This window comes from Schistocerca cancellata, chromosome 11 (genome assembly GCF_023864275.1).
Source record: "Schistocerca cancellata isolate TAMUIC-IGC-003103 chromosome 11, iqSchCanc2.1, whole genome shotgun sequence".
NCBI lineage: Eukaryota > Metazoa > Arthropoda > Insecta > Orthoptera > Acrididae > Schistocerca > Schistocerca cancellata.
The window spans coordinates 111,981,128-111,999,693 of NC_064636.1; the positions used below are offsets into that span (position 1 = coordinate 111,981,128).

At 43.3% G+C, this 18,566-nt stretch overlaps 1 protein-coding gene across 1 annotated transcript in view; it reads left to right on the forward strand.

The window, feature by feature from the left end:
- LOC126108293 (uncharacterized) overlaps positions 1 to 18,566 on the forward strand; it is an 875,321-nt gene that overhangs the window by 83,649 nt on the left and 773,106 nt on the right. The window lies entirely within an intron of this gene.

The following is an 18,566-nucleotide window of genomic DNA, read 5'->3' on the forward strand; positions in this document are numbered from 1 at the left end:
ACCCGCGCCTCCGGTTCTGGTTGTGCGTGCGGACTCGGGTTTCATTGCTGTCGGCCGGCTAAAGCTGCGTTACGCAACTGCGTATGAATCAGCCACGCGCCCAAATCCACGTGCGCTCGACGCGCCGACCGTTTGCAGTCGTCCCCGAGACAACGCACGCCTCCTAAACGTGACCGTACTCTGCAAACCACTGTGAAGTGCATGGCAGAGGGTACCTGCGTCGTACTGCATGTCATGATTTGCTTCTCGTTACAACCGCGTATACAGCATGGGAAGAATGACTGTTCAAAGACCTCTGTTTCGACGTTATTAATCTGATATTGGGTAACAGAAGAAATACTGAATTTAATTGATGAAAGGAGAAAATATAAAAATGCAGGAAATGAAGCAGGCAAAAAGGAATACAATCGTCTCAAAAATGAGATCGACAGTAAGTGCAAAATGGCTAGGCAGGGATGGTTAGAGGACAAATGTAAGGATGTAGTGGTTTATCTCACTAGGGGTAAGATAGGTGCTGCCTACAGGAAAATTAAAGAGACCTTTGGAGAAAAGAAAGTCACTTGTATGAATATCAAGAGCTCAGATGGAAATACAGTTCTAAGCAAAGAAGGGAAAGCAGAAAGGTGGAAGGAGTATATAGAGGGTCTATACAAGGGCGATGTACTTGAGGCACAATATTATGGAAATGGAAGAGGATGTAGATGAAGATGAAATGGGAGATACGATACTGCGTGAAGAGTTTGACAGAGCACTGAAAGACCTGAGTCGAAACAAGGCCCCCGGAGTAGACAACATTCCAGTAGAACTACTGACGGCCTTGGGAGAGCCAGTCCTGACAAAACTCTACCATCTGGTGAGCAAGATGTATGAGACAGGTGAAATACCCTCAGACTTCAACAAGAATATAATAATTCCAATCCCAAAGAAAGCAGGTGTTGACAGATGTGAAAATTACCGAACTATCAGTTTAATAAGTCACAGATGCAAAATAATAGCGCGAATTCTTTACAGACGAATGGAAAAACTGGCAGATGCCAACCTCGGGGAAGATCAGTTAGGATTCCGTAGAAATGCTGGAACACGTAAGGCAATACTAATCCTACGCTTTATGTTAGAAGAAAGATTAAGGAAAGGCAAACCTACGTTTCTAGCATTTGTAGACTTAGAGAAAGCTTTTGACAATGTTGATTGTAATACACTCTTTCAAATTCTGAAGGTGGCAGGAGTAAAATACAGGGAGCGAAAGGCTATTTATAATTTCTACAGACACTAGATGCCAGTTATAAGAGTCGAGGGGTAGGAAAGGGAAGCATTGGTTGGGAAGGGAGTGAGACAGGGTTGTAGCCTCTCCCCGATGTTATTCAATCTGTATATTGAGCAAGCAGTAAAGGAAACAAAAGAAAAATTCGGAGTAGGTATTAAAATCCATGGAGAAGAAATAAAAACTTTAAGGTTCATCGATGACATTGTAATTCTGTCAGAGACAGCAAAGGACTTGGAAGAGCAGTTGAACGGAATGGACAGTGTCTTGAAAGGAGGGTATAAGATGAACATCAACAAAAGCAATACGAGGATAATGGAATGTAGTGGAGTTAAGTCGGGTGATGCTGAGAGAATTAGATTAGGAAATCAGACACTTAAAGTACTAAAGGAGTTTTGCTTTTTGGGGAGCAGAATAACTGATGATGGTCGAAGTAGAGAGGATATAAAATGTAGACTGGCAATGGCAAGGAAAGCGTTTCTGAAGAAGAGAAATTTGTTAACATCGAGTATAGATTTAAGTGTCAGGAAGTCGTTTCTGAAAGTATTTGTATGGAGTGTAGCCTTGTGTGGACGTGAAACGTGGACGATAAATAGTTTAGACAAGAAGAGAATACAAGTTTACGAAATGTGATGTTACAGAAGAATGCTGAAGATTAGACTGGTAGATCACATAACTAATGAGGAGATACTGAACAGGATTTGGGAGAAGAGGAATTTGTGGCACAACGTGACTAGAAGAAAGGACCAGTTGGTAGGACATGTTCTAAGGCATCAAGGGATCACCAATTTAGCATTGGAGAGGATAAAAATCGTAGTGGTAGACCAAGAGATGAATATACTAAGCAGAGTCAGAAGGATGTAGGTTGCAGTACGTACTGGGAGATGAAGAAACTTGCACAGGATAGGGTAGCATGGAGAGGTGCATCAAACCAGTCTCAGGACTGAAGACCACAACAACAATCTAATATTGTCTTCGCGGTCAGCCCGCATCTCGTGGTCGTGCGGTAGCGTTCTCGCTTCCCACGCCCGGGTTCCCGGGTTCGATTCCCGGCGGGGTCAGGGATTTTCTCTGCCTCGTGATGGCTGGGTGTTGTGTGCTGTCCTTAGGTTAGTTAGGTTTAAGTAGTTCTAAGTTCTAGGGGACTTATGACCACAGCAGTTGAGTCCCATAGTGCTCAGAGCCATTTGAACCATTTTTTTCTTCGCGGTCGCTACGGGACCGATACGTAGGGAGGATGTTGCATACTCCTAGACACCACAATACTTCAAACTTCAGAAGCCGACTGATTGCCCTTTTCCAGTATCCTGCCACTTGCTATACCTAGGACCAACCCTGTGTGATCGTTCCCTTTGATACGACTACAAATTGTTATACTCTGGTATTCGTAGGAGCAGACCGATTCCAGCTGTGACTCATTGTTAATGTATTGGTTTCTGAACATTTGAAACTGGCTGACAATGTTCGCACCACGTTAAGATCTATATACGTATATGGATATGGTGTCTGTTCTCTTGGACATGGCCGAAAGAACAGACACCATTGATGACCTGCAGCCATCTATAACAAAATTAGAATTATATTAATACCTTGATCTGCTGATGGGCGTTGATATATCTATCTACGGGGACACGTGAAAGTGTGTGCCCCGACCGGGACACGAACCCGGAATCTCCTGCTTATATGTCAGACGCTCTATCCATCTGAGCCACCGAGGGCACAGAGGATAGCGCGACTGCAGGGAGTATCTCGTGCACCCCTCCTGCGAGACCCGTATGCTCACCTTGTATGTCCACACGCTACATTCGTAGTGTCCAACCCCAACACACTCATTACTCGTGGAAGACATTCTTACCAAGTCCCAGACATGTCCGAAAGAACAGACACCATATCAATATATATATATATATATATATATATATATATATATATATATATATATATATTACTGGCCATTAAAATTGCTACACCAAGAAGAAATGCTGATGCTAAACGGGTATTCATTAGACTTCTATTATACTAGAAGCCTGACATATCATTACATTTTCACGCCATTTGGGTGCATACATCCTGAGAAATCAGTACCCAGAACAACTACCTCTGGCCGTAATAACGCCCTTGATACGCCTGGGCATTGAGTCCAAAAGAGCTTGGATGGCGTGTACAGGTACAGCTGCCCATGCAACTTCAACACGATACTACAGTTTATCATGAGTGGTGACTGGCGTATTGTGACGAGCCAGTTGCTCGGCCACCATTGACCAGACGTTTTCAATTGGTGAGAGATCTGGAGAATGTGCTGGCCAGGTCAGCAGTCGAACATTTTCTGTATCCAGAAAGGCCCGTACAGGACCTGCAACATGCGGTCGTGCATTATCCTGCTGAAATGTAGGGTTTCGCAGGGATCGAATGGAGAGTAGAGCCACAGGTGGTAACACGTCTGAAATGTAGCGTCCACTGTTCAAAGTGCCGTCAATGCGAACAAGAGGTGACCGAGACGTGTAATCAACGGCACCCTATACCGTCACGCAATTTTAATGGCCAGTAGTGTAGGAAGTGAAGACCACACTTCCCTGCGGCGCACCTGACGTTACCGAGCGAGGCTGGCGCAGCGCTTAGCACACTCCACTCGCATTCGGGGATGTCGAAGGTTCAAACGCGCATCCAGCCATCCTGGTTTACGTTCTCTGTGATTTCTCTAAATAACTTCAGGCAAATGCCTGAATGGTTCCTTTGAAAGGGCACGGCCGACTTCCTTCCCTGCCTCTCTCTAATCCGTTCGAAACGATAACCTCGCTTTTTGGTGCCCCCCCGCTTATCAGCCAACCAACCCCACCTCACTTTACTTCTGTCCATAACTCACCATTCAAGATAACGTGCTGCGTCCTGCCTTCCAGGAAATGCTGGATCCAGTTGCTAATTTTGTGTTTTTAATACTCGTTGGTATGGTACCGAGTCAAATTCTTGTCAGAAGTTCCAACTCTTGAGCTTGATCCTTGGCTTTCAGGATATCATAGCTTGGATTTCGAATGACTGATATTTCGGAAAATGTGTTTCTCGGTATACAGGAGGTCAGTCAGTTCGATAAACCTTATTATGTTCGAAATCAAATTTTATTACAACATTCTACAACAGCTATAGACTGAAGAGTCAAAGAATCTGGTACACCTGCCTAATATCGTGTAGGGCCTCTGGAAGCACGCGGCAAGCGCCGCAATACGACGTTGCATGGACTCGACTAATGTCTGAAGTGGTCCTGGACGGAATTGGCGCCATGAATCCTGCACAGCTGTCCGTAAATCTACGACGGGTGGAGATCTCCCCTGAACAGCACGTTGCATCGCATCGCAGATATGCGCAATAATGTTCACATCTGGGGAATCTTGGCAATCTAAACTCAGAAGAGCCACTCTGCAGCAATTCTGGACTTGTGGGGTGTCGCATTGTCCTGCTGGAATTGCCCAAATCCGTCGGAATGCAGAATGGACATGAATGGATGCAGGTGATCAGACAGAATGCTTACGTACGTGTCACCTATCCGAGTCGTCTCTAGACGTGTCAGGGGTGCCTTATTACTCCAACTGCCCACGCCCCCCACCATTACAGAGCCTCTGCCAGCTTGAACAGTCCCCTGGTGACATGCAGGGTCCGTGGACTCGTGAGGTTGTCTCAGTACCCGCACACATCCATCCGCTCGATACAATTTGAAATGAGACTCGTCCGGCAAGGCAACATGTTTCGACTCATCAAGAACCTAATGTCGGCGTTGACGGGCCCAGGCGAGGCGTAAAGCTGTGTGTCTCGTGCAGTCGTCAACGGTACACGAGTGGGCCTTCGTCTCCGAAAGCCCATATTGATGATCTTTCATTGAATGGTTCGCACACTGACACTTGTCGATGGCCCAGCGTTGATATCTGCTGCTATTTGCGGAACGATTGCACTTCTGTCACCTTGAACGATTCTCTTCAGTCGTCGTTGGTCCCGTTCTTGCAGGATCTTTTTCCGGCCGCAGTGATCCCGGATTCGTGATATTCACCGTACACTCGTGAAATGGTCGTACGGGAATATCCCCACTTCATCGCTACCTCCGAATGCTGTGTCCCATCGCTCGTGCGCCGACTACGGCACCACGTTCAAACTCGCTTAAATAATGATAAGCTGCCACTGTAGCAACAGTAACCGATTTAACATTTCCGTCATACACTTCTCTGGTATAGGCCTTGCCGCCCGCAGCGCCGTATTCTGCCTGTTTACATATCTCTGTATTTGAATACGCATGCCTATAATAGTTTCCTTGGCGCTTGAGTATATGTGAGTTGAGACCAGGCCCCCACAACCGCACGAGTGGTCGACTGTGAAGAGCGGACAAATTGAATAGCTGGCCGGCGGCCATTAGAGTGGTAAACTGACGCGCGGAGTTCGAATGTTTATACATCGCTTTTGGTTATAAAATGCCTTCCCTCGAGTTAGGTCACAAACATAATGCCTCATTTAAATACGTCATTACAATATACTTTTTAATTTATGAACAAACAGCAACTAGTCCCTGTTCATGAATTTATCTTACGTACTACATGGAATCTGCCGCAGCTAAAAGTTATGGACTGGACCCCTAGCATTTTTCGTAGTTCATTTACGATAGATGTACGCAAAGTGCATCAAATTACTCGAAGATTTGCCCACTATATTAATAGATATTTTCTGACTCTACCTTGCTTTAGATTTTATGACGAGAAGTGCGTTATATACCGCATAGTGCTTTGGCAACTCACGATGAAATTATCAAGTTTCAACCTAATCTAGAACATGAAAACACTACCGAGCAGCCAACTATCTTCAAAATGATCGGAACATATAAAATGGTGTTCTGTCGGTCGGAAATCTTGCCTCCTGACAGCGTGTAACCATTTTTGTAACAGCTGTGGTTTTGAGAAAGGAAACCTGCAAATAGATGCACAGGCATTATGCTAATACCGTGTTATAAAAACATTTATTAAGCAAGTGCACCGACATACAAAACAACTTAAAATATCCACATACCTGTGAAATGTAATATTCGTTCCTTTCTCGAATTTATTTCTACAATTAATCGTTGCACAACTCTTCACCATTGTGCTTCTTTTCATTGGAACGTACAGACAGTAGAATTACGAGTAACAAATACTGTATGTACGCCCCAACAAATATACAACGTTGAATCAGGGTCTTCATAAACAACAATACTACACAACACTTAAGACTGCAACCACTATAATGGCGTCCAGCCGAAGGTTCAAATTATCCCGCGACTGCAGCGCCATCAGTGAGTCTAGTTATTTTTTACAAGGTCTTTGGTTGAGACTGTCGATGGCGTTCAATGTAGTCAGCAGTTGGTTTTGTACGTACTTCAGCCCCTCCTCTCAGAGAATTCCAACTGTTAGAAATGCTCGTGTCACATGCGTCGAATAGACACTTCGTGTGCACCCTGTCTGTGACTGTGGGATCCACCGATTCCTTTGAACGTCCCTACTGCTTTCGGGGGTGTTCATTAATTTACAGATGTGTAATTACAGGGAAAAGGTAGTTCTGGTTTATACAATGAATCTTCTACGACAAAAAAATTATATCAAGTACTTGTTATCAACTAAATGTGTGCTAGGCAGTGAAAATACTGTGTAAGTAGGGTGTTTAGGTTTTTATGTTGGTAACGCCACGTAGCGCTCTGTATGAAAATCACTGACTGTGCTGTGTGAAGTCTGTGACTGGTTTGCATTGTTGGAATATTTGCTATTGTAGTGTTGGGCTGTTAACAGCGCGCAGCGTTGCGCAGTTGGAGGTGAGCCGCCAGCAGTGGTGGATATGGGGAGAGAGATGGTCAATTTTGAGAGCGGACGATCTGGACGTATGTCCATCAGAAAGAGTAAATTTGTGATATATATATGATGTCTTTTCAATATTATTAAGGTAAATACATTGTTTGTTCTCTATCAAAATCTTTCATTTGCTAACTATGCCTATCAGTAGTTAGTGCCTTCAGTAGTTTGAATCTTTTATTTAGCTGGCAGTATTGGCGCTCGCTGTACTGCAGTAGTTCGAGTAACGAAGATTTTTGTGAGGTAAGTGATTCATGAAAGGTATAGGTTATTGTTAGTCACGGCCATTCTTTTATAGGGATTACTGAAAAGGCAGATTGCGTTGCGCCGGCCGAAGTGGCCGAGCGGTTCTAGGCGCTACATTCTGGAATCGCGTGACCGCTACGGTCGCAGGTTCGAATCCTGCCTCGGGCATGGATGTGTGTGATGTCCTTAGGTTAGTTAGGTTTAAGTAGTTCTGAGTTCTAGGGGACTGATGACCACAGCAGTTAAGTCCCATAGTGCTCAGAGCCATTTCCAGATTGCGTTGCGCTAAAAATATTGTGTGTCACATTAGTGTTGATCAGAATAAGTAAACAGAGAAATGTCTGAGTACGTACAGTTTTGCTCAGCTGTTTGAAAATCAAACAACGTAAAAGGTTTTCCACCACTGTCTTTTATAAAGTTTTTTTGTCAGGGGACGTTTCAACTGTTGTTGTTGTGGTCTTCAGTCCAGAGACTGGTTTGATGCAGCTCTCCACGCTACCCTATCCTGTGCAAGTTTCTTCATCTCCCAGTACCTACTGCAACCTACATCCTTCTCAATCTGCTTAGTGTATTCATCTCTTGGTCTCCCTGTACAACTGATAAATGTTTTAACTAAACTCATCAAACGCCATTTTTTTTCAAAATGTGTTTTTGAACGGATTCCAGTAGTTTAATAACGGCCTCTTACAATACCTAACAAAAATACAACAAAAGTGAATATTTGCCGTTATAAAAGGCGCGTGAGTATGCCAGTTTTTACAAGTCTTCACTTCTCCATGTTTCAAGATTCGACAAAAGTCAACAAATCCTTCTTTCATAATGGATGATTCGATGTTTGAACAGAAAATTTGTGAGTTAAATTTACACTAGCATGTTTTTGTTATTGGACTATCACACAACGTCTTACAAGATAAACCATCTGTTTGCTAAGCAGCCATTAGCCGACAATGTGTATTGTACCACGTATTTATTTTTAATGTTGAACCACTGTTTTATTGTAAGACCAGTAGCTGTTGTAGAGCGTTATTTTTAGAACGTCATTATTAAGATGTTGTATGTTCACAGTATTCTGGTTCAGTCCAGGAGATGAAAGTGGAAGAGAAAGGAGTTGTCAGCGTAAAAAGAGTAACAAGTGCATGAATGGACCCTCAAATGAACACCTGAATATAGATTGCAACAGTATTAAAACAACAAAGGAAACAACATGCAAAGCACCATGTTCGTATTTCAGTGATGTTATTCATTTTAAAAATAGCCTGTATGCGAGTGGTGTCTGCTTTTTCGGACATAGATATACAGGGTAGTCCATTTTAATCCGTAATGACTCGGGATGAAGGAGAAATACAGCAGAATGTTGTAGATAAAATTTGTAGGTTGCTAACAAGGTTACACATTACACATTGTTACTAATGGACGTGATCTTGAATGTGATTTGCAAGGTGATTTTCGTGTTAAAGACTTTTTGTTTGTCTTTGTTTTTTGTTTTTATGGGAATATTAATATTTGAATCAAGATCTGAAAAAGGTGGCGAATTTCACGTATAAAATAACACATGATTGAAGGTCATGGCCAGCTCAATGAAGGCCAAATAAGCAAATATATTTTTAGTTCCAGTAGGGTTTGACTTAGAATAGAGATACAATAAAATACAATATTAGATACAAATTGGAAGGGGCATTCCGAAGAATGAGAGGCGAGAAAATTCATTCAACAACTTGTTGTTCCGTTTTGAAAATACCACAGTAAATTTTAAACGCTGTGATGTATTTATTTTTACCAAGAAACACACTTAAAGTTCAAATTTCCATTTGCTCTTTCCAAATAAAGCGTCACAAACAGGGATTTCCATGAGACAAAATTCAACCTTCGAACTACCTTCAATAATCAGCTTTAAAGTCGTGGTTATTATGTCCCTTCCAATCTGCATTTAACATTGTGTTTTGCTGTATTCCTCCTCTATTCTGAGTCAATCCCTACTAGAAGTAAGAACATATTGGCTTATTTGACCCTGCCTGAACCTTGCCATGACCTTGAATATTGCATCATTTCATACATTAAATTTACCGCTCTTTTCAAATCATGAATAAAATATTAGGATTCCCTTTTTAAATTAACACTCTTATCTCCAAACCATCTACATCTACATGGATACTCTGCAAATCACATTCAAGTGCCTGGCAGAGGGTTCATCGAACCACCTTCACAATTCTCTATTATTCCAATCTCTTATAGCGCGCGGAAAGAACGAACACCTATATCTTTGCCTACGAGCTCTGATTTCCCTTATTTTATCTTGATGATCGTTGCTCCCTATGCAGGTCGGTGTCAACAAAATATTTCCGCATTCGGAGGAGAAATTTGGTGATTGGAATTTCGTGAGAAAATTCTGTCGCAACGAAAAACGGCTTTCTCTTAATGATTTCCAGCCCAAATCCTGTATCATTTCTGTCACACTCTCTCCCATAATTCGTGATAATACAAAACGTGCTACCTTTCTTTGAATTTTTTCGATGTACTCCGTCAGTCCTATCTGGTAAGAATCCCACACCGCGCATCAGTATTCTGAAAGAGGACGGACAAGCGTAGTGTAGGCAGACTCCTTAGTAGGTCTGTTACATTTTCTAAGTGTCCTGCCAATAAAACGCAGTCTTTGGTTAGCCTTCCACACAACATTTTCTATGTGTTCTTTCCAATTTAAGTTGTTCGTAATTGTAATACCTAGGTATTTAGTTGAATTTACGGCTTTTAGAGTAGACTGATTTATCGTGTAACCGAGGTTTAACGCGTTCATTTTAGCACTCATGTGGATGACCTCACACTTTTCGTTATTTAGGATCAAGTGCCACTTTTCGCACCAGTCACATATATTTTGTAAATCGTTTTGAAATTTGTTTTGATTTTCTGATAACTTTATTAGTCGATAAATGACAGCGTCATCTACAAACAAGCGAAGACGGCTGCTCAGATTGTCTCCCAAATCGTTTATATAGACAAGGAGCAGCAAAGGACCTATAATACTACCTTGGGGAACGCCAGAAATCACAATCTTGAAAATCACGTTCTAGGTCACGGCAGTAAGTAGCAACGCGGTACGCTCTTTGCCACCTGGAACTTTTATCTAAAACGTTTCGCTGTAACTCGTCTCCATCCCGATTTCTTACCCATTACACACTGACGCGCCGAAGTAAGTGGTACAGGCATACGTATTCAAACACACAAATGAGTAAGCAGGCAGAATACGGCGCTGCGGTCGGCAACGCCTATATAACACAACAAGTGTCTGGCTCAGTTTTTAGATCAGTAAATGATGCTACAATGGCAGGTTATCGAGATTTAAGTGAGTTTCAATGTGTTGTTATGGTCGGCGCACGGGCGATGAGACACAGCGTCTTCGAGGAAGCGATGAAGTGGGGATATTCCTGTACGAGCAGTTCACGACTGTACCTTGAATATCAGGAATCCGATAAAACATCAAATCTCCGACATCGCTGCGGCCGGATAAAGATCCTGCAAGAACGGGACCGAGGAGACTGAAGATAATCGTTCAACGTGACAGAAGTGTAACCCTTCCGCAAATGGCTGCAGATTTCAGTGCTGTGCCATAGACAAGTGCGAACAATTCAAAGAAACATTATCTCTATGGGCTTTAAGAGCTAAAGGCCCACTCGTGTACCCTTCATGACTTCAGTTATCTCTTCATCAATTCCTATCTACGTGGATGAGCAGTATTATTTCTTTGAAATTTTTTGAATCAAATATATTGAGTACAACTAAGAAATACGCTTCTTATAAGAATTCATACGTAGGTTTTTTCACCACCACTCACATCGCTTCGTTACGAAACTGATGCTCCACACTGTGCCCTTTCAACCGATTCCTTTTCTTTGGACAGGTTGTGGCATAAATTTCAGTTCTCCCAAATTCGATTGTTTGCACCCTTCAGTACTGATATGCTGTACCTGTCCTGTAGCGGGACTTTGAATTTCGCCGCTCTACACCCGTTCCCTCAGATATAAATTATACCGTCGCAGCTGTATGAGCACTCGACGGCAGAAGGTACAAAAATTGTAACTCTTTTTGTTTTCTACCCGCTCTTGTCTCTTGAGAGCGGATGCTTAACTTACATATTAGCTAGTCTTGGTCGGATGAAGACGAAAAAACTTATCGATGTGCAGACGTATTGTGTGTATGAAATTTGGAGGACGAAGCAGCAATGTAAAATGCATTGCATTCAATATGAAGATGGTTTTAATTTGTATCCATTAGTAAACCCTGGCCAATGAAATTTATTGCAAGATTTCGGAGCAGCTACGACTTTTCACGCAGAAATGAAACAGGAAATTTTTGGAGAACGAGATCTGGAAGCGGCACGAGGGAAGACATGTTAACATGGTAAAGGATGAAGTCTTATCTACGCCATTTCCCCCTGTTAATCACATTTTGTTATTCTCTGTTGTCTTTCAAATTATTTTTGTAGTGGAACTTGGTTTGACTTTTGCTCAGAAAGGCCACAAGGACCACCTCAACAATAGCTTTTCCGAATCACGAAGTCCGATAACTTTTCTGTAATACAAAGTCCGATTTGCATTTCACTCTTTCCCTTTCCACGGTCATTAACTATTTTTAAAACCCCTATTTATTCACCATCTCTTCCCACATTTTCAACCTTTCTTTTCTTTTCTTCTTTTTTTTCTTTTTTATTAACCACTACAGTGCGATGTCCAGCATCGTCCTGTAATTGAGTCTGTTCTGTTCTTTTCTCAACTGTTTAACATCCACCTTTCTGTTCCGTACAACGCTACACAACAGACCATTGGCTTCAGGAAATTACAACGAACGAAAAAAGAAACCATGTAACTCAACTGTTAATGACACGAAATAGTTAACGCTGTGACCTATTTGGTCCACACGCCAAGTGAAACTGGACGACAATTTCTTTCTCCCTACCTCCATCTCTCTGTCACTCTTTCTCTTTCTCCATGACCCCCCCCCCCCTCCACACACACACACAATTTACCAGGTGAATCTAAACTTAGTGATTACTCCGAAGAACTTTTCCTAACCAAAGAAGGTACAGGACGAAGTTTAAAGGCTATTTCCAGTGCGATCACGTGCCAGTCGCACGTAAGCGATTTGTACGTGTTGCGCGTCCTAATTGCGGCGTCAACCCGGGAGAAGGCGCCACACGCACGTACGCTATTCACGCACGAAATTGTCCGCACTTTCGACAACTTCCGAGTCGGAACCAAGGGACACAAATTCCCAACAGTTCACGCCGTCGCAAACTTTCTTTTTAGCCCTGCATCTTCCATTCTGCTTTCTTTCCCCTTTACATCGTAAAAAAATACACCGAGGCGAGGAAAGACACAGGACAGTGATATAGATATGAAAAAAATATCACTTACATAAGGTATAATTCCAATCCCAAAGGAAACAAGTGCTGGCAGGTGTGAAAATTACCGAAATATCAGTTTAACTATTCACGCCTGCATAATGGTTCAAATGGCTCTGAGCACTATGGGACTTAACAGCTGAGGTCATCAGTCGCCTAGAGTTAGAACTACTTAAACCTAAGGACATCACACACATCCATGCCCGAGGCAGGATTCGAACCAGCGACCGTAGCGGTCACGCGGTTTCAGACTGAAGCGTCTAGTCTTGGTAGGATTAAGACGAAAATTTTTGGAGAACGAGATCTGGACGCCGCACGAGAGAAGACATGTTAACATGGTAAAGAATGAACTCGTATCTACGCCGTTTCCCCCTGTTAATAACATTTTGATATTCTCTTTTCTCTTTCAAATAATTTTTGTAGTGGAAATTGGTTTGACTTTTGCTCAGAAATGCCACAAGGACCACCTCAACAATAGCTTTTCCGAATCACGAAGTGATTGCCAGTCTTCTTCTCCATAGATTTTAATACCTACTCCGAACTTTTCTTTTGTTTCCTTCACTGCTTGCTTAATATACAGATTGAATAACATCGGGGATAGGTTACAACCCTTTCTCACTCCCTTCCCAACCACTGCTTCCCTTTCATGCCCCTCGACTCTTAAAACTGCCACCTGGTTTCTGTACAAATTGTAAATAGCCTTTCGCTCCCTGTATTTTACCCCTGCCACCTTCAGAATTTGAAAGAGAGTATTCCAGTCAACATTGTCAAAAGCTTTCTCTAAGTCTACAAATGCTAGAAACGTAGGTTTCCCTTTTCTTAATCTAGCTTCTAACATAAGTCGTAGGGTCAGTATTGCCTCATATGTTCCAATATTTCTACGGAATCGAAACTGATCTTCCCCGCGCGTTAGTATTTTTCGTCCGTGACTTATTAAACTGATTGTTCGGTAATTTTCACATCTGTCAACACCTGCTTTCTTTGGGATTGGAATTATTATATTCTTCTTGAAGTCTGAGGGTATTTCGCCTTTCTCATACATCTTGCTCACCAGATGGTAGAGTTTTGTCAGGACTGGCTCTCCCAAGGCCGACGGTAGTTCTATTGGAATGTTGTCTATTCCGGGGGCCTTGTTTCTACTCAGGTCTTTCAGCGCTCTGACAAACTCTTCACGCAGTTTCGTATCTCCCATTTCATCTTCATCTACATCCTTTTCCATTTCCATTACATTGTCCTCAAGAACATCGCCCCTGTATAGACCCTCTAGTCTATATACCCCTTCCACCTTTCTGCTTTCCCTACTTTGCTTCGAACTGGGTTTCCATTTGAGCTCTTGATATTCATGCAAGTGGTCTCTTTTCTCCAAAGGTCTCCTTAATTTTCCTGTAGGCAGTATCTATCTTACCCCTCTTGAGATAAGCCTCTACATCTTTACATTTGTCCTCTAGCCATCCCTGCTTAGCCATTTTGCACTTCCTGTCGATCTCATTTTCGAGACGTTTGTATTCCTTTTTGCCTGCTTCATTTTCTGCATTTTTGTATTTTCTCCTTTCATCAATTAAATTCAATATTTCTTCTGTTACCCAAGGATTTCTACTAGCTCTCGTCTTTTTACCTACTTGATCCTCTGCTGCCTTCACTATTTCATCCCTCAAAGTTACCCATTCTTCTTCCACTGTATTTCTTTCCCCGATTCCTGTCAATTGTTCCCTTATGCTCTCCCTGAAACTCTGTACAACCTCTGTTTTAGTCAGTTTATGCAGATCCCATCTCTTTAAATTTCCACCTTTTTGCAGTTTCTTCAGTTTTAATCTACAGTTCATAACCAATAGATTGTGGTTAGGGTCCACATCTGCCCCAGGAAATGTCTTACAATTTAAAACCTGGTTCCTAAATCTCTGTCTTACCATTATATAATCTATCAGAAACCTTCTAGTATCTCCAGGGTTCTTCCATGTATACAACCTTCTTTCACGATTCTTGAACCAAGTGTTAGCTGTGATTAAGTTATGCTCTGTGCAAAATTCTACCAGGCGGCTCACTTTTTCATTTCTTAGCCTCAATCCATATTCTCCTACTACGTTTCCTTCTCTACCTTTTCGCCGGCCTGGGGTGGCCGAGCGGTTCTAGGCGCTACAGTCTGGAACCGCGCGACCGCTACGGTCGCAGGTTCGAATCCTGCCTCGGGCATGGATGTGTGTGATGTCATTAGGTTGGTTAGGTTTGAGTAGTTTTAAGTTCTAGGGGACTGATGACCTCAGCAGTTACGTCCCATAGTGCTCAGAGCCATTTGAACCATTTTTTTCTTCCTTTTCCTACTGTCGAATTCCAGTTACCCATGACTATTAAATTTTCGTCTCCCTTCACTACCTGAATAATTTCTTTTATCTCATCATACATTTCATCTAGTTCTTCATCATCTGCAGAGCTAGTTGGCATATAAACTTATACTACAGTAGTAGGCGTGGGCTTCGTGTCAGTCTTGGTCACAATAATGCATTCACTATGCTGTTTGTAGTAGCTTACCCGCTCTCCTACTTTCCTCTTCATTATTAAAGCTACTCCCGCGTTACCCCTATTTGACTTTGTATTTATAGCCCTATATTCACCTGACCAAAAGTCTTGCTCCTCCTGCTACCGAACTTCACTAAATTCCACAATATCTAACTTTAACCTATCCATTTCCCTTTTTAAATTTTCTAACCTACCTGCGCGATTAAGGGATCTGACATTCCACGCTCCAATCCGTAGAACGCCAGTTTTCTTTCTCCTGATAACGACGTCATCTTGAGTAGCCTCCGCCCTGAGATCCGAATGGGGGACTATTTTACCTCCGGAATATTTTACCCAAGAGGACGCCATCATCATTTAACCATACAGTAAAGCTGCATGCCCTCGGGAAAAATTACGGCTGTAGTTTCCCCTTGCTTTTTGCCGTTCGCAGTACCAGCACAGCAAGGCCGTTTTGGTTAGTGTGACAAGGCCAGATCAGTCAATCATCCAGACTGTTGCCCCTGCAACTACTGAAAAGGCTGCTGCCCCTCTTCAGGAACCACACGTTTGTCTGGCCTCTCAACAGATACCCCTCCGTTGTGGTTGTACCTACGGTACGGCTATCTCTATCGCTGAGGCATGCAAGCCTCCCCACCAACGGCAAGGTCCATGGTTCATGGCGGGGGGGGGGGGGGGGTTAATTACGGTAGACATTTCATATTAAACGAATTTCTAACAACGATACTTGTAAACCAGATGCGGTATGGCGGATAGTCGTCTTCGGTTCATTGGTAGCATTTTGGGAAGATGTGGTTTATCTGTAAAGGAGACCGCTTATAGAACACTAATACGACCTATTCTTGAGTACTGCTCGAGCGTTTGGGATCCCTATCACGTCGGATTGAGGGAGGACATAGAAGCAATTCAGAGGCGGGCTGCTAGATTTGTTACTGGTAGGTTTGATCATCACGCGAGTGTTACGGAAATGCTTCAGGAACTCGGGTGGGAGTCTCTAGAGGAAAGGAGGCGTTGTTTTCGTGAATTTCTACTGAGGAAATTTAGAGAACCAGCATTTGAGGCTGACTGCAGTACAATTTTAATGCCGCCAACTTATATTTCGTCGGAAAGACCATAAAGATAAGATAAGAGAGATTAGGGATCGTACAGAGCCATATAGGCAGTCATATTTCCCTCGTTCTGTTTGGGAGTGGAACAGGGAGAGAAGATGCTAGTTGTGGTACGAGGTACCCTCCGCCACGCACCGTATGGTGGATTACAGAGTTTGTATGTAGATGTAGATGTATTAGGATGTCCATTTTCAAAAAAAAAAATTGTTCAAATGGCTCTAAGCACTATGGGACTTAACACTGAGGTTATCAGTGCCCTAGACTTAGAAGTAATTAAGCCTAAGTAAGCTAATGACATCACACTCATCCATGCCCGAGGTAGGATTCGAACCTGCGACCGTAGGAGCAGCGTGGTTCCGGAGTGAAGCGCCTAGAACCTCTCGGCCACAGTGGCCGGCTCTTCCTTTTTATATCATGATTATGGGCTGAGAGTAACGCGAAACAGAGACGAAAGGACTGAGGAGGAGTAGACGTGAAATTAATAACGAATTCGGCATCAAAAGTGAGGACCACGAAATAGATAAAGTTAAGGAATGAAAAACGAAGGAAGGAGAGCATAAAAAGGAGACGAGCAGAGGCAAGGAGGGAATGCAAGACGATGAGAGATCTGCTGTCATCAAACATGCGTCTCAATCTAAGAAAGAAATTTATGAGAACCTGTGTTCGAAGCACTGTATTGGACTGTTGTGAATCATGGACTGTGTGAACAGAGGAGAATCGAAGTGTTTGAATGTGGTGATAGAGGAGGAGCTTGAAAATTAAGTGAACTATTAGGATAAGGGACGAGGAGGTTCGCCGCAGAATCGACGAAGAAAGGAATGTATGCAAAACAGTGGTAACAAGAAGGGACAGTATTATAGTGGATTTATGTTTGAGACATCTGTTGCCGCATGGAGACCCACTTGCGAGACTGTTTCCGATGTCGTACTCACAGTGTGCCGCTTATTAACGTCGTTTATGTTGCAAGCTGATGCGGCAGAAGCTTTTGATTCACCATCAGTTTAGGGCGATGACGAAACAACAGCAAGAAAATTGTTCACATTACGTGTGGGGGTCGGGACTCCCGCCCAATTTCAGTGGCCGAAGATATTAATGTGTTTTTGGGTAGTCGCCTCATCCTACCATCTGCGCGATGAACCAGTCATTTAATGACATCCACTGGTTTATTCATAATACAGTGAAGAGCCAAAGAGACTAGTACACCTCCCGTTTAGGGCCCCCGCGAGCACGCAGAAAACCGGCAACATGGCGTGCCATGGACTCGACTAATGTCTGAAGCAGTGCTGGAGGGAACTGACACCATCAATCCTGCAGGGCTGTCCGTAAGTCCGTAAGAGTACGAGGGGGTGGAGATCTCTTCCCAACAGCACGTTGCAAGGCATCCCAGATATGTTCAACAATGTTCATGCCTGGGGAGTTTAGTGGCCAGCGGAAGTGTTTAAACTCAGAACTGTGTTCCTGGAGCCACTCTGTAGCAATTCTGGACGTGTGTAGTTTCGCATTGTCCTGCTGGAATTGCCCAAGTCCGTCGGAATGAAAATTGGACATGAACCAATGCAGGTGATCAGACAGGATGCTTACGTACGTGTCACATGGCAGCGTCGTATATATACACTCCTGGAAATTGAAATAAGAACACCGTGAATTCATTGTCCCAGGAAGGGGAAACTTTATTGACACATTCCTGGGGTCAGATACATCACATGATCACACTGACAGAACCACAGGCACATAGACACAGGCAACAGAGCATGCACAATGTCGGCACTAGTACAGTGTATATCCACCTTTCGCAGCAATGCAGGCTGCTATTCTCCCATGGAGACGATCGTAGAGATGCTGGATGTAGTCCTGTGGAACGGCTTGCCATGCCATTTCCACCTGGCGCCTCAGTTGGACCAGCGTTCGTGCTGGACGTGCAGACCGCGTGAGACGACGCTTCATCCAGTTCCAAACATGCTCAATGGGGGACAGATCCGGAGATCTTGCTGGCCAGGGTAGTTGACTTACACCTTCTAGAGCACGTTGGGTGGCACGGGATACATGCGGACGTGCATTGTCCTGTTGGAACAGCAAGTTCCCTTGCCGGTCTGGGAATGGTAGAACGATGGGTTCGATGACGGTTTGGATGTACCGTGCACTATTCAGTGTCCCCTCGACGATCACCAGTGGTGTACGGCCAGTGTAGGAGATCG